Below are 17,499 nucleotides of genomic sequence, written 5' to 3'. Positions count from 1 at the left end.
CTCTCCTGCACAACCAATCCCCTTATTCCTGGTGGCTGGCACTCTACTGCGCAACCAATCCCCTTATTCCTGGTGGCTGGCACTCTACTGCGCAACCAATCCCCTTATTCCTGGTGGCTGGCACTCTACTGCACAACCAATCCCCTTATTCCTGGTGGCTGGCACTCTACTGCACAACCAATCCCCTTATTCCTGGTGGCTGGCACTCTACTGCCCAACCAGGTGAGGCTGATCAGACCTCGCCCCCCTTTTCCTTGGGGGCCCACGCCCTTTCCCTTGGGCTTACCTTTTTCCGCTGCGGACCTGTCCCCTCGGCGCCGTCCTCTTTGTTTTTCTCCCTCAACAAGATGTCTCCACTGCAGGACAGTGTGGCTGGCTCCCCCCACGAAACAGGTGGGGTGCGCACGGGAGCCTGCAAACGCTGCTGAGCTGTTCACCTTGGTTGAGCCTGGCCCTCCGGTCCGTATTGGGGAGAGGGCTTATCCCGGACGAGCCCCCAAAGAAATGAAGCCTTATTTACCTAGGGATCCATCAGCCACGCCATCCCCGGACCTTGGAGGGAACAAAAGTACCAGGAAAGCAAAATCTTCTTTGGAGAAAAAGTTTATTGAAATCTGTGCACAGATTTCAATCTGTACACAGAGACAACCAGCTGGATAGCTCCTGAAAATACACTGGCTGTAAAGCAAGACACTTCAGCAAACTTTCTTATACTCTCTGAGCACTCTTCCCCCCTCCCATACCTTCTCAAATTATTCCCTTACATGGCACATCTATATTGCTTGCTAAACACATTTTATTGCTTGCTAAACATTCCTTCCCCTCTCCTTTGTACACGTGTCTTTTCTCATCTTTGCATTAGTAAGCATAAGACAGGAAAAGGGGCCTCTTTAGCAGGCCTGGTTAAATCTGCACTTTTGACCTGCCAGCCAAATTTAGCAGGTCTGGTTAGTTATTGCTAACAGCAGCGGTTTCTTGCTAGCTGGCTAGGCAGGAAACGAACTTTTGACCTGCCAGCCAAATTTTGCAAGCAGTCACTGGCGGTGTGCTAACTGTCTGGCCAAAATTTGCAGAAGTAAGATTTGCACAGGATTAGCACAGGAATTTACTGCAGGTAGTATTTGAGAGCAACCTTTCTTAGGTACAGAGTTCTAAGCACAGAAAATATTGAGAGAAACCTTTTCCCATCTCCCTTTAGTATAGTACCGGATGAATGTGATCTCGCAGTGAAGACCCCATAAGGAGTCTCGCCGCGGCATTCTGCACCCGCTGGAGTTTCTGGGTCAGTCTCAAGGGCAGCCCCACATAGAGCGAGTTACAATAATCCAGTCTGGAGGTGACCGTCGCATGGATCACAGTGGCTAGGTCAGGGCGAGAGAGATAAGGGGCCAACTGCTTAGCTTGGCGGAGATGAAAAAGTGCCGCCTTTGTTATAGCTGTAATCTGCGCCTCCATAGAAAGGGAGGTATCGAAGATTACACCCAAACTCTTAACGGACAGTGCTGGCACTAATTGCACCCCCGCAAGAGATGGGAGTTGCCCCCTCAATCCCGTATCGTCCCGCCCCAGCCAGAGGACCTCTGTCTTCGAAGGATTTAACTTCAACCGGCTCCCACGTAACCATCCATGTTATAGTCAAAGAGGTTTTGGTTTTAACTGATCCAGTTTGGAGCAAATGATGAATCAGAATGGCAACAGAGCAGATTCAAAACAAAATTGAGCTGCTTCCAAATGCTAGAGATGTAAGGTGAATCTTGTGACTGCTTGCACACCCCAATATTTGGGGAATGCCCAGGCTCATCTGTTTGTGCTGGCAAGGGTGAGGGTTGCAGGAACAGAGAGAGCATTGTAGGCTAAATCACACTCTAAGTTTCTAGACAACTTCAGTGATGATCCCTGAACAGAACTGGCACTTTTTCCTAGATGGAAATATTGCCATACTGTTGAATAATGAATTCTGCATCACATTACTGCTGCTGCTGTTGCTGCCATCTTCAGCAATATGTTGTCTACAGAAGGGTACTTTCGCAACTCTTTTTATACTGATTTCTGTTTATTATTAGCTCTTCTTTTCTGGACAGTTGACATGCATGTTTGAATGAGGGGAAATGGCAACAGAATGGTTGCACGCCTGGAATACTTCACTAGTAAGTGGAACTTTTATGAAGTCCAGTATGTTGAAAATTACACTGATTTTACAGTATGGTGAGATAATTTTTTAACAAGGGGAAACGGCTTTGGGGTGGCAAGTAAACTCTACTTGCCAAATAACAACTTGCAGCACGCTTTAAGGTCTCAATTGTTATTTTGCAGCTGAATCTATACTTGCCGCACACCTGATGTTATATATGATGTCAGGTGTGGATGGGCGAGTAGGTGGCCATCGTTGGTGGCCAAATTGCAAGCATAGAAGCCCCCCACTGCTTTACAGGGAAGGATTCCTTTATGAGTCCCATCAGGGCAAGGACTTCCACTTCTGCAACCAAGTTTCCTCCCTTGCCATGCCAGTGTGTATATAATGTTTAAAGATCTTTCTCTCACACAAGATGATTTTAAAAAACCAAATCTTTGATCAAAGCTTCTAAGATGTGCTTGGTGTTTGATTATCATATCTGATAATACAATTCTGTGATAATATTAGTCATGGCATGTGGGATGGGAGTGTCCAAGGCTTAAAGCTACAATGGGAAATAACTTGCCTATAAGATGAACTGCATGGGACTCAGCGGAATAAATGCTTCAGTGATTCCTGGAATCATAGGAGAGTGCAAAACGAGCCAGGTCTTTCCGAGACCTTGAACGCAACCGTCGAGCATTACCCTTCCTGTGCATTTCAGAAATGACTTGGGGAATCCATGTTAATCAGCTTAATGCCACCGTAAACGTTTTGGAGCATCCCTGCTGTAAAATTGCCAGGTGTTGTAGATTTTCTTTTTTAAAAAATCAGCCACCACAAATGCAACATTTACCAGAGAAGGGGAAACAGTATGTGTGAGCAGCTTCAGAAAACTGAAAAGCATGCACTCTGTTGTTTTTAAGTGCAAGAAACTATTCATGAGTTTGACCAAAAGCTTTGGTTCCAAGGCAGTTATGTGTCTGCTCTGACTTCCAGTAGGAGAGCATCTCCTTGGCATGCAAAATATCACAGGTTTAATGAGTGCCATCTTCAGGCAGGGCTGGGAGAGATCCTGTCTGAAACCCTGAAAAGCAGCTCTCAGTGCATGCAGACAGTATTGAGCTATATGGATCAATGGCTGCCTTATATTCAAGATAAGTCAGTTTTCCTATGTTCCTCTACCAGACAAAACATATGTGAAAAATCTCATCTTGGAAATGCAGAGGAACATGGAGATGGTCCAGTCAGTGATAGTTCAGAATAGAACACTTCTGGTATCATACATGAAAGAGTCCACAGGTGAGATCTATTTGGATGCCATCATTAGTTCCTTTTAGAGTTGACACAGCTTTTCTCACCTTTCGAACATTTTCTTGAGTGTTAAAAAATGCTTCCTTTGTTCCCTGTGTTGTAAGCATATTGGCAATGTTTGGATAATTATCTCCTCTCTCTCATTTTTATTCATTACCATTGCTGTCCTCAGCTTGACTTGTCCCCATCACCATTTAATTGGATTGATTGTAGCTAGCAACTCAACTTGATGCCACAAGGCTGCATCTAATGTGAAGATGTCATAGATCCCTAGAAACAAAATCATGTAGGCCATTACAGTCAATAGGATTATAGAGGGATATGAGGTAAATGAGTCTAGTGAGAGTGAAGAAAACCCCAATTCCAGTCCACCTTGGTAAAGGTAAAGGACCCCTGGATGGTAAAGTTCAGTCAAACATGACTATGGGGTATGTTGAGGAAGCCGGCATTTTTCCACATACAGTTTTCCAGGTCATGTGGCCAGCATGATTAAACCGCTTTGGGTTCAACGTGACACCGTGACGGAAGCCAGAGCGCACCAAAACGCTGTTTAACTTCCTGCCTCAGCGGTACCTATTTACCTGCTTGCACTGGTGTGCTTTTAAACTGCTAGATTGGCAGGAGCTGTGGCAGAGCAATGGGAGCTCACCCCGTCGCGGGGATTCGAACCGCCGACCTTCTGATTGGCAAGCCCAAGAGGTTCAGTGGTTTAGACCACAGCGCCACCTGCTCCCTGGGCATCCACCTTGACACCTAATTGACAGCAAGGCTAATTCTATCGTACAGGAACTCAAGCAATGTCTGATGGTGCCTAATATTGGTCTTGGGTTGGGTTGTTTTTGGTTGGTTTTTTTGCATGTTCCTGTGGAATGCACATAGTTGCCATTTCACCAATGAGCCTACCTCCACTTCACATGAATTTTCAATGTCATACCACTGTGGTCCTCCTATTAAAAAATAGCAAGACAGTCTCCCACTTTGGGTGCTTGGTATTGTTTTTCAAGGAGATCAGACATGATGATGATGATTTAATTAATTCATTAATTAAATGGATTTCTAGCCTGATTTTTAGGTTGTATGTAAGGACTGTCATTGAAGGCTGGCTAACCCTCTGGAGGCTATCTTCCAATGTATGTGTCTGACAAGTGCATGGCCAATGTGACTGATACATGTTGTCCTCTGTGAGTGCAACACACCCGCTCACTCACCACATTCAGACCACAATGTCCCTACACATTCAGCCAGTTAGACACACAGAGAGAGAGAACTCTCCCGACCCTTCTATCCCACTACAGTGCTGTGAGAGGAGGAGATGTCCCTTTTGTCCCAGCACTGCGTTAAGGAGACCAAATGTTGTGGTTTTTCTTCCTGTTGTGTTGGCCTTTCCAACACTTCCAGTATTAAAAATAAAGAACAGTAAAAGATGACTATTCCACATGATCTTGTGGAAACCTTATAATAAATAAGCTGTGGAATTAACACAATGGAAAGCAAGTCCTGCTGTCTAACAAAGGCACATGTGAGGCATTAGCAAAGAGTAGGATGCATTGTCCGACTCTCCGTGACCCCATGGACCAGAGCACGCCAGGCACTCCTGTCCTCCACTGCCTCCCACAGCCTGGCCAAACTCATACTCCGCTCTTCCTCAGTAGCTTGTTGGACGCCTTCCGACCTGAGGGGCTCATCTTCCAGCGTTATAACTTTTATATGCCTGTTGTCTTTGTCCATGGAGTTTTCTTGGCAGGGATACTGGAGTGGCTTGCCGGTTCCTGCTCCAGGTGGATCACGTTTGGTCAAAACCCTCCACTATGACCTGTCCACCTTGGGTGGCCCTGCACGGTATAGCTCATAGCTTCTCTGAGTTATTCAAGCCCCTTCGCCACGGCAAGGCAGTGATCCATGAAGGGGGTCACAAAGAGTCGGACACGACTAAACAACAACAGGATGCATTGTACTCAAATTTTGTGAGCATGGCTTTTGTACCCAATTTCTTGGGAAATGGATTAGCTGTGAAAATTGGTTTGAATGGCCAGTGACTCATTGTGTGGGTGGTCAGGTATTTCAGTTCTATCTTCTGGGTGCCCCTAAACCTTTTGGTTAGCAGAAGTAAGAGGTAAATGGCAGTGAATAGAAGTCTCTATAATTGTTTTGTGGATTTCCATATATGCCTCCATAGCATCTGGTACCAGATTTTATCGGGAACAATACTGACTGAATGGACGATTGGCCTACCTCACTATGGCCATTCTGATGTTCTCATTCTATATTTGCCCCTCCTTCTCCCTACCATTTGCTTTTGACATGGGATCGATTTGCTCATTTGAAAGTCAGCTTTGCAGTTGAGGACCTAAAAGGCAAATTATGTTAACTATAGTTTTAAAATCTGGATGAAGCAAATCCACTTGTCATTATAGAAAATAGAAATCTCCCGAACTGCCCTAAAGTAACTCAGGCAGGAAGCATTCGCCAGCTTGCAAATTCTATTGATACATCCGCTTTACTACTTTCTATCCATCTGCCAAACCCACCTGCTTTTCAGATGGGTTATTTGCAATCTCTGTTAATGAGAAGCTACCATTTAATTCTTCCCTCCCCGCGCAACTTTTCCTGGGATTTTATTTTGTTACTAAAAAATAAGAAATGTTATGATGTATATTAGTAAGTCATGCTGTGTTAGTCTGAATTACACAGCAAGCAAAATGCTGTATAAACTAATGTGCCAAAGAGTGTATTTCCATATATCTGCTATGGGTTGAAATGGGAAACATTTTGTCCAATGCGAGAAGCCAAATTAAACAAGTTCCTGCTAAAACATAATCAAATCTATTTTTATTAGGCACCTCAAACACAAGTAAAGTAAGTTGCATTGTGAGGAGATGCGAGAGCCTTGCCGTGCTTAGGCAACTGTGTGGCGTTTTGGAAGAAGACTTTCTTGTGTTATCTGTAGTAAGAATGACACAAATAAAACTGAGGCGCTTCAGTTAAATTCCACGCAGGACATGGATCTGTGTAAAATGCAGCCTCCATTGATACTTTACGCAGGTAGAGCTAGAAAGGTTTCCCAAACACAGATGGACTCGAAAGGACATCTTTTTCAAGGCAGCCAGTGCTCAAAAGCATGGTTCTAAAGAAATTCCACTTGCCTTCTACTGCGGGTGGCATGGTGGCATGCTGCTGTCCTACCAGTTTCACAAGTTGTGTGCCTGACTGAAGGCCTCTCCTGGTGTCTGGGGCCCGGGGAATCTGCCAGATGCCTAATTTGGTCAATAGCATCTGGGTTGAAGGGTGAGCTCACTCATGAGCAAACCTGACTGATTCCCTCAAGGACTTCCTTCAGGTCCGCTCCTGGAATTTTTAAAGGGTGCCAACCATATAGACAGCACCTCAAGATCTTGTGGATCTTTCACCAGCTCCCCCTGTATTTAAACTGTCATCCATCATGAGGTGAAATGGAATATTGACCTTGCTATGGAACATTATTGGTTGCTGTATTTAGGGCCAGGGACAATTTTGTCCTTCAGCCTGGTTTTTTTGCCTCCCTCAAAGCAACTGTGGATAAGGCATTGGGTAAAGTCTTGTAAGCTTTGGCCTGTCCCTTCAAGGGAATGGGGTATCCTGTTAAAGGGATCCTTGAGGAGATGCTCCTATCCGGATGCCCACTTGGGGCTAGGGCCATAACTCTCCTCTCAGGTGAACTTGGTTTGGAGTTCGTACTTGTCAGGGATGTCTAAGTGGTCGATCGCAAAAGAGCACCCGGCCCCTCGCCCTGTCCTCCAATTGCACATGATCGCTAGAACAGAAGACAGAGTTTTCGCTGTGAGGTTGATTGTATCCTTAGCGATCTTTTGGTGAGCGACTTTTTCCCTTCCTCAGGGGAAAATAAAAGTGCTTTCTCGAAGAGAACAAATATGTTTCTGATCAGCATTTTTGTCTCCCCTCCCTAAAGAAAAAGCTTAACAACTTTGACCTGCACCCCAGAAAAAAGGGATAGATCAGTGCCAGTTTTTTATTCTGTGAGTAGATTGCAGTCTCTTGGGAGTTGGATGGCCCTGGTGTATGTCCTAGGTCTCCCCAACCATCAAATTCGACCCCATGGGGAATTAATTGACCAGCAGGTGAGCTGGTTGATACGGGTTATGCCCGGCACCTAAGCCAAAGCCACTTACGTCTGTAATCAATAAAGTTGTTGCCTAATTTGCACCCAAACAAGTTTGTAATGTGTGGTCATTTCATTCATGTTGTGGGGAGGTGGGTCACAGTGCCTGGATGCTCAATGGACAACTTCACTGGACTATTACACATTCACATCATTGACACTGAACACTATTTGAAATAGCCCCCTCTGCAAATTACCTGAGTTGTCCATTTCTTAAGAACCATGGTTTTGAGCAATGCCTGCCTTGAAAAATATATCCTTTCTAGTCCATGTGTATTTTGGAGACCTTGTTTCTGAGCAATGCAATGCAAAAGCAAAGAAACAAAGGAGTGCCATTTTACAGTTTCATTGAGAGCTCATTACAAATATGTACGGGTGACTTCACCTAATTACTGTTGTTTGAGTAAATCCACCAGTAAAATATGCAATAAATAATGAAAAAGAGGTCATTATTCATTGTCCCCAGACATTCTGTTTCTTTTTGTAGAAAAACCAATGACAGATTCTGAGAATATTTTTGACATTACTTTTGATTCATGCTTGGCACAATCTTTTTTTTTTTTTTTTAAAACAATCCCTCTTTTGGACTGTGAGCATTAAAGAGCAACACTTAGCAACTAAAGAATAATACGGTACATATATTTTTAATGGATGTAAAAGTTTCTTTTAGACTACAGTTCTCTCAGTCCTTACATGGTGGTCCATTGAACACAGTGGATTTACTTCTAGGTAAACATGAATAGGATTAATCTGATTAATTTCTTAAATCTGTATAAAAAGTTGTATTTCAATAAGCCACAGAATGCACATTTAGATGCATATATTGTATCAAAGTGCACATTTCTGAACTATGTTGTCCTGGAATATGCACTGTATTGCAAAATTCAGAGAAGTGCGAAATCTGAAGGGAAATTATGCTCAAGTCCATGTATTAGCCTCAGAGGATTGAATGGGGTGAGTTTGCTTTAAAATGTGGATCAGACAAAATTATCCTGCATTCCTACTTACCTTTGAGCAAATATGCGTAGGGCCAGACTTTTCGTGCAAGGCACTGCTTGGTTCAGTTTAATTACCATGCTACTATTAGGAGTGGAAGAAAATGTACCAGTGGATTCTGTTTTCTTTTTTTAAAAAAAGTTTTCAAAATGAAATCTCATACAGCTGGGGTATGTGTTTGTGTATAAATGGGGGATTCCGAAGAAAGAGGGGGAGTTAGGGCTTTGGGTTTGTTATAGGGACTTACTGTCACAGAAGCATGTATAGCAACCGGCAGGGCTTTTTTTGCCTCTCGGAACTTGCCAAAACTCAGTTCCGGCACCTTTCAGGTAGGCGCCATTGTCATTGCAGTGGTACCTCAGGTTACAAACGCTTCCGGTTACAAACACTTCGGTTACAGACTCCACTAACCAGGAAGTAGTACTTTGGGTTAAGAATTTTACCTCAGGGTGAGAACAGAAATCATGCGGCGGCGGCACAGCAGCAGTGGGAGGCCCCATTAGCTAAAGTGGTACCTCAGGTTAAGAACGGTTTCAGGTTAAGAACGGACCTCTGGAACGAATTAAGTTCGTAACCCGAGGTACCACTGTATAAGATAACAAGGGAGAAATTCATGGTGAGTTCTGGAACTCCCCCCCTCCCCCCCGAAAAATAGCACTGGTAACAGGTTTTGTGGATACTGGACTGAGGCAGATGGGTGGTTCAGAGTTAGTCCAAGCCTAGAAGCTGCGGACATCATTCAAAGTTTCATTGCGGGGCAAAGAGATTTCAGTAGGCACTGCAAGATCTACAGCAAGATCAAAAGACAAAGCTATCACACCCACACAAAGCCAATGAAGTCTAAGAGCATTTATCTCTCTCCCCACCTCTCTCATAATGAACAGAGATAGTCATCATTGTGCCCTCCAGACATTTTGGAGTACAATTCCCATTATCCCACTCTGGTTGGGACTGAAGGGTTCTTGTAGTCTGAAGCGTCTGGAGGGCACTGTGTTGGGTACCCAAAAACTAGAGGTGAGTTGCCTCTGAAGAATAATCACATGCACCTTAAAATATAGGAATGTGGTGGCTTTTCACCACCATGTTCCCCAAGAGATACCTTCTTCTTTCGCTCTTACCAAATCTTAATTGTATCCTGGGCCTGAGGAACTATTTTATATGAAAATATGAAAATTAGAGCAGCAACTGAGGAGTCTTTTTAATTAAAACAACAACAACTTTTTATTTTTTTATTTTTTAAATTTTCTTTTTCTTCCAGGCGAATTGAAATATACTTTTAAACATTTTCTCTTCTTTCAGGGACATTATGTTTTAGCATAGGCCCGAAACAAACCTGGTAACTACAGCATTTTTTTATTGATTTTTTAAATATATATATAAAAGCTCTTTTATTTTAATAACTTTCTAAGGAAAACAAAAACAAAATAAACACTATAAAAGACAATATGAAAACCAGGCGGGAATTGGGAAAGTAGCTTGTTATCTAAAAAGTCATTTTGTCCCCCCCCCCCTTCTTTAATTCAAACTGCCTGTACAAAACATATATTAATTTTAAATTACCGATTTGAGATAGCATTAGTGGAACAGTTTTATTATATTTCTTTGTTATCCTTCTGACTTCAACTCTGGCTCAGAAATGCAATTAATTCTGCAACTTGCGCTCACTGGCGGGTGCCATTCAAGCTGCGGCTGCTTATGGGGTAGTTAAAAGGATAAAATCAAGTAGTCATTCTACTAATCCCTTTACAAGGAAACAGCTTTCTGCATAAAAAGTAGAACTTATGTGGTCATTAGCAGATGCTACATCAAGCAACCCAAAATATACACATTTAAATTCTTAAGCACAATCTATGAACACCACACAGATGGTTTCCAAGAAACTGTACCTAAATTGATTACGATAAAAATGATCTGCTGCAATTGTTTCTGTCAAAAGGGAGAACAGAATTTGTCCCAATGTGTCGCTCTGCCCACTCACGCAGAGAACCCAGCTGCTGGGACAGATGTTGCTCTAAGCACTTTATTTTAGGGTCATTAAAATGGTTACAGGGGTTAGTCATTCATTGTTTTATAAATTGTGCTTACTAGCTGAGCTCAACAGACGCTCGGCAAAAAGTTCCTTTGTAGCTGATCAGAAAAAAGTTGCGCTTCAGATCCCTGTCTCGCGCAAGCGTGGTGTCTGCATGTGTGTGCGCGCATGTGTTTTAAAGTTGCCAGTGGTGATATGCACAAAATAAGGTCAAAAATGATGTACAGAGGTACCTCAGGTTACATACGCTTCAGGTTACAGACTCCGCTAACCCAGAAATAGTGCTTCAGGTTAAGAACTTTGCTTCAGGATGAGAACAGAAATTGTGCTCCGGCAGCGCAGCAGCAGCAGGAGGCCCCATTAGCTAAAGTGGTGCTTCAGGTTAAGAACAGTTTCAGGTTAAGAACAGACCTCTGGAACGAATTAAGTACTTAACCTGAGGTACCACTGTACTTCGTTAATTGTTAAGCTTAGTTTATTTGAGGGTGGTTTTTTTGGGGGGGTAGGCACCATCACATCCCAAAACTGACAAATCTCACTTCGTTAGGATGTATGTGGACCACAGATAAAAACTGCATTTCAAAGTCTTTGTCTTTTGGCTAGAAATATTATTCCTTTATTCATTACCAGCCTATTTGAAGCACTCCTGAACAATCTGGTCTACAAGAGATTAGGAGTCAAAATGGTCAGGCAGCTGAGGCTTAAGAGTGGTCGATTACAACAGAGCAAAATGGGTTCAGGTACCTTCACGCTCCCTTTGAAACAACCATGCGTTGGCAGGTTATGTTGTGTGCACCAGGCTTCCCTCAGAAATATTTGGCTAAAGTCTTTCATCGCTGGCAGGTTCTGTGCTTTTCACAGCTTATCTAATTAAAAAATAGACTTTGCCTGGTGCACTTATTGTTGAAGCGCTTAGTATGCCTATGAGAAGCGGAAGCGTAACAAGATGGAGGTTAGAGGAGAAAGGGTTGGATCCAAACTAAGTTAACGGAGTGAGATTTCAATGATGGGATTTCAGTGGAATGAAGTTCAACCAACTGTGTGCCAGGCTGGGAAGCTTTCGATGGCCCTGCCAGCCTCAACCTATGGAGTGACACTGCTCTGCCAGTATGGAGCTCCCCAGTCTGTCTGATGAATGTGTGGGCAGGTGAAAGTACCACCATTGGTGGTAGTCCATAGGGAGACCCATAGGGGGATGTTCTGGAGTGGGCTGGATACTGAGCAGGTGCAGCTGCCATCACCGGACCATATTGGGCTCAACCACTGCACCCACTCCAGGCTGGCAGAGCAATTTCCCTGCACCTTCAGCCCCAACTGGCATGAGCAATGGTGCTGTGAATGTGGTGGCAGTTCTTTCACTCTGCCATGCCCAGCCAGAGGCTGGAACATCTAGCCCATCTGGATCCAACCTATTCTTTTTAATAGCGTCAACCTGTGAAAAATCTACTTACAGAATCCTCAGAATTTTGTGATGCAATGCTGGAAAGTACTGCTTCAAGCAGAACCGTGTTTGGAGGGTGCCCTGAGGTGTTTTTTATTTTATTTTTTTATTTAAAAAACCCTTAACAATTGTTGTTTGTATCTGGAACTCTCAAGAGACAATGAAGTGTGAGGTTGATGCTGAAAAATCATTGCTTTGACAATGGTGACCTTTGCTTCCTCTAGTATACTGGCATTAGTTCACCTGTCTTCCCGAGTGTAAAAAAATTTCGGAGGCACCATTGATGGAATCTTTCAAGGAGTTGGAGATGGCATTTATTATTTATAATAAACAAATAAATAATAGAATAGAATAGAATTTCAGAGGCAAGGCTAGCAGAATATGCTTCTCCCTCACAGGTTAGTCTGTCTTCACCCCATGGCTTTGTGAATATGAACCTTCACAAATGGGAACTGAACTGAAGTGGAAACTGGGCTTAGCGTCTCTAAATACCACTGTCTGGAAGATGTCAGCAGCCCCCGGCTCGTTGCCCAGGAAAGTATAAAGACAAGGGAAAGTTTCTTACAGCCCTTTTTATTTCAAACTTTACAGAGAGAGGCAGTAGAAACCAGACTCTTGGATAATGGCTTTGTCCTGAGTGAATCTCCACCCCCCTTTTCTCCCACTTCCTCGTTCATCATCTTCATCACCTCCTCTATGGGTGCTATTAAGTGCCTTCTGTCTTTGAGCTCTTTGCTCTCCTACTTTTAAGGCCTGCCGGGTTCTGGGAGATGGTGGGTCTGGAATGCTTTCTGGTGACAACATGTCAGCCAGCTGCTGCTCCAGCTCTGCCTGCTCCTCCTCTCCCATTATTTCCCAACTTTCCCCTCATCTTCCTCTGAGCTATGACCTCTTGCAAACCACTGTTGTAAATTTATATTGTCCTCGTCTTCCTCCTCCCTGGAAGGGTCAGGATGGGTAGGCATTCTCCACCACTGTTCCTCCTCTGCCCAGCACCAGACATCCACTGGAATAAAACAAAAGCCAAAAGATTAACTGAGGTGTTTGGTGATAACTATTATCCAAATTTCACTTTATCTTAGCAGACATAATAAATTCAGAAACATATTTGTTCTCTTCGAGAAAGCACTTTTATTTTCTTCCGTAACATCTGTGATTCATTATATATATATATATATATATATATATATATATATATATATATTCCTGATGATAAAGCAAGCTAGATTTTTTTTTTGATGCAGCACACAGCAGACGTAGCAAAACAAAGATGCTCACATATGCCACTCAAAGTTCTGTTATGCATACACTAGAATCTGTTCTTTTTGTACGTGCACAGGCAGATTTCAACAGCCCCGTGCATAGCTCATAACTGAAGCGCACAGAACCTCTGTAATTTTAAAATTCCAGCTCAACCTTTCAGACATCAGTTATTTTAAAGAAAATCAAAGTACCGTATTTTTCCATGTATAACATGCCCCTGTGTATAAGATGCCCCCTATTTGGAGGGACTCCAAATTAAAAAAATGGGGGGAGATAGCCAATAGCTGTTAAGCTTTTTTGGGGGGGTTGCCCAGAGTTGTTGAGCACCCAATTGGCAGCAGCCCTTGCCGCGGCAACAAATCACCTGCCCAATCACCGCTGGCAATGTCCTGCTCATGGCTGCAGCCAATTGTCCGTCCCATCTGCACTATCCGTGTATAAGACGACCCCCAATTTGTAACATTTTTTAAATTATACACGGAAAAATACAATATACTTCCTTTCAACTAGGACTCAGCAATCACATCATTCCCTAGCAGCCTAGACCCACAATATTCTGCTTTGTTGTTATTCAAAGCTCAGTGAAGAATAAGGTTGAAATGTCCCCCCAACTTCTACCTGCTAATTTCTGCCCAGTTTCAGCAGTGTATTTTATCTTCCTTTTTCTCAGACTCCATTGCTCTCTGCTCACCTTGTTTCCCACACTTCCATGACATTCACAATGCGGTCCTGTTTATTCTTCCCCCATCTTCTTCTCATTTTGATAGCACTGCCTCCTTTATCTACCCCAGGGGGTAGCCAACAAAATGCTCTCCAGATGTTGTTTGACTCCTGACTCAAATCAAGCCCATCCAGCATAGCCAATGGGCAGGGGTGATGGAAATTGGAGTCCACACCAGGAGGGCGTCACATTGTCTACCTCCCACAATCCATCTCTTCTCTGTAACCATCAGGATCACATTCCACCACACACACCCAAGGTCAAGGCTGTTGGTGCCCTTCACTGTTCAGCCTCACACCTGAGAGGCTGGGAGGAAGCTGCTGTTTTCTTCTCTAGATTTCCAACAGCTAACCATTGGAGGTGTTGCAACAGGCAATAAGAAGATGGGATTGGAAGACAAAGAAAGAAAAGCATTTATAGCCCTGACTCGCTGCAACCCAAAGACATTTCTTGGTGAATAGAATCATAGAATCATAGAATCATAGAATCATAGAATCATAGAGTTGGAAGAGACCACAAGGGCCATCGAGTCCAACCCCCTGCCAAGCAGGAAACACCATCAGAGCACTCCTGACATGTGGTTGTCAAGCCTCTGCTTAAAGACCTCCAAAGAAGGAGACGCCACCACACTCCTTGGCAGCAAATTCCACTGTCGAACAGCTCTTACTGTCAGGAAGTTCTTCCTAATGTTTAGGTGGAATCTTCTTTCTTGTAGTTTGGATCCATTGCTCCGTGTCCGCTTCTCTGGAGCAGCAGAAAACAACCTTTCTCCCTCCTCTATGTGACATCCTTTTATATATTTGAACATGGCTATCATATCACCCCTTAACCTCCTCTTTATATCCATAAACAAATTCTTCTAACTGTTATTTTCCTGCAAAATAATAATAATATCAGATTATATTGTGTTTTCTCCCCAGTATTTCCAAATATGACACCAAATAAACAGAACTACCACTTCTTGGAAGAAGGAAACAAGACTTAAGGGAAAAGCTTGGCAGAGTTCTTGTCACAATTCCAACAGTTTTTAAGTGGGAAATACATTATTTTGTAACCACTCTCACCTTCTAGAAAAGTTAGGGAGACATGATGTATTTTCGTTTGTATTTGGGAGTACAATTCCTAGCAGCCTGGGTTCAGAAACAAACTCTTGCTTCCATATGCAAGCAAAGGAAAAACTGATAAGTGAGCAAATAAAAACTCATGATAGGGGAAGGAGAAAAGTGTGTTTTTTCATGAAAATTAAAACTTAACCTTTGTATTAAGGAGCTCAGTGTGGCATATATGGTTGTCCATGTCTCCATATTATCATCACAGCAGACCTGTGAGGGAGATTAGGCTGAGGGCTAGTGACTTGTCCAGTGTCACCAAGTGAGCTTCATGGCCGAGTGGGATTTTGAACACTGGTCTCTCAAGTCAAACTCTGGTACTCTAACCACTCCACTTAGCAGTGTGACTGGAGCCAACATTGTTATCATTTGGGTGGCTAACCAAGGCTTATTTATTTATCCAGGCATTTAAAGAGTTTTACTGTTTTGACCTAGTCTACTATTTAATTGAACTCTGGTCCCCCAGGTCTTATTCCAATGCACTAACTACTATGTTACAGTGCCTCTCGGTGCCTCTATGTATCCAAAGCACCTTCTAGTTTGACTGAGGGGGTGGACTCCTTCCAAACTCCAAATACCGGGTAAACATTTTAGGTGCTAAGCATGAAAGGAAAATCTTGATAACACTCCATGATATTTTCCCTTGTATAATCTTTCATTGCAAATCCACCTAGAGTGATATCCCATCATTTCTTGTGTCTACTGTTAGAAAACGATGCTAATTAATGGACAATCAGTGTATAAAATATTTCTTTGACCATGTGGATTAAGGCACCTAGAATGGAAGAAATTGTGAGACTGGGTGTACATTCTTAGTGTGGGATGAACGTGCAATGAGAGAAGGAAGAAATATTGCATGATTTGCCATTGACTGAACCATTCATGTAGAGAAGCAATATCAGAGTTTCAGAAATGTTGCTGTCCCTTTGGAACTGATGCTGATGTGAATTTTGCACTCCTTGCATTCTTCTCATGAGACGTCCACTTTCAAATAAACAACATCAAACAAAGCCACCATTAAAAGTCTAGAATAGACGCCTCTAAAAAGAAGCTGGTCCTGTCAGCTTTCCTAAACACTTCCAATTTCTGGTAGGGGTAAAAGGAGCATGAAGCGACGTTCATGCATTTGGATCACTTCTAGAGAGCAAACTTCTGGCTCGGAGAAGCACCAGCTGCTGCCTAGGTGTGTTTTTCCACCCATGTTGATTATCTTATCTAAGGCAGCTTTCCTGGTAACCGTAAGCTTTTCACTCACAATCAGGTTGAGTTTAATTAAGGTAATTAAGGTAGTATGTAATAAATCTCTCCGTCAAATGAAAGCCTCCGTATTGTTCCGTGTCTGCAGCTTGTAAACACGAGCCTTTCTAATCTCTGCACATCAGCAGTTCTTAAGAGATGTAGCTGCCTTGGGCTTGGTCTGGAAGTTGCAGCCGGTGGATGATGTGGCAGAGATGAGGACACGTGACACCTTTTTTAGTGCCTGCACTCACTGCCCATCTGCTACCAAGCCTGGCTTGAGGGTCTTATTGCAATTTACAAAGCTCTAACCAACTTGGGTCCAGCGTACCTCAGGGACCACCTGAGCTCAGCTTATTGGTGAATGTTCAGTTTGCAGGTACCAGGAACACGGTCTTCTTAGTGGTGGTTCTACAGTAATAGGATTCTCTTCCCAGGGAGATCCGACAAATCCCCTCTTCCCACAGTTAGATGTTGGAAACCTTTTTTCCCTGCAAGGCATTTTATGCATGCTTTCAGCAGTTCTAATTGGCTATTTTGTGCTGGTTTAGTGTTGTGTTTACTGCTTTGTGTTTACAACTTTAGTGTTTATATATTAGTATATTTTATTTTATATGGGAGCTGCTTTGATAACTGTTGTTAAGAAGGATATAAATTACTTGAAATCAATAGAAAAAAAATTAGAGGCAAGATGTGCAGAACATCTTGCAACAGATGTTTATATATCCCCCCCATGCATTCTTTCCACTTCTATAAATACTGATGTCTGTGGAGCCTTTGTAAATGCTAGTATAATAATTTATCACCATATAATAGTCATGCCTCATTCATATGCCATGCTGCATGTTCTCCTTTAAGTGTAAATGCCAGGCTTTGGGGTCTTGAAGGAAGAGTTGCAAAAGTGTGTTGTGTGTTCTGGTGGACTTACTTTTTCAGGACTGGCAGCCTGGAGACAGACAAGTACTGACAAGGCCAGGGATTGGACAAAAGATTCCTGCAGGGCAGAGGGTTGGACTAGAATTCTATGGGTCTATGGGTTATGGGCATTCAGCTAACTTTTACTCAGACTAGACCCATTGGAATAAGACACCTAAGTTAGTTGTGTGGTCGGTGGGTCTATT

At 43.1% G+C, this 17,499-nt stretch overlaps 1 long non-coding RNA gene across 3 annotated transcripts in view; it reads left to right on the top strand.

Annotated features, from left to right (window-relative positions):
* The first annotated feature begins 1,955 nt into the window (after positions 1–1,955).
* LOC308473719 overlaps positions 1,956–17,499 on the top strand; it is a 146,773-nt gene continuing 131,229 nt past the window's right edge. For all 3 annotated transcript variants that reach the window (XR_013984242.1, XR_013984243.1, XR_013984244.1), the window contains exon 1: positions 1,956–2,147. This is a non-coding gene — a long non-coding RNA (uncharacterized lncRNA). The remainder of the gene's footprint in view (positions 2,148–17,499) is intronic.

The sequence above is a fragment of the Podarcis pityusensis genome (genome assembly GCF_964106645.2).
Source record: "Podarcis pityusensis genome assembly, chromosome: 3".
NCBI lineage: Eukaryota > Metazoa > Chordata > Lepidosauria > Squamata > Lacertidae > Podarcis > Podarcis pityusensis.
Note: the sequence above shows the minus strand (reverse complement) of the source record. Positions and strands in the feature narration are given on the sequence as shown.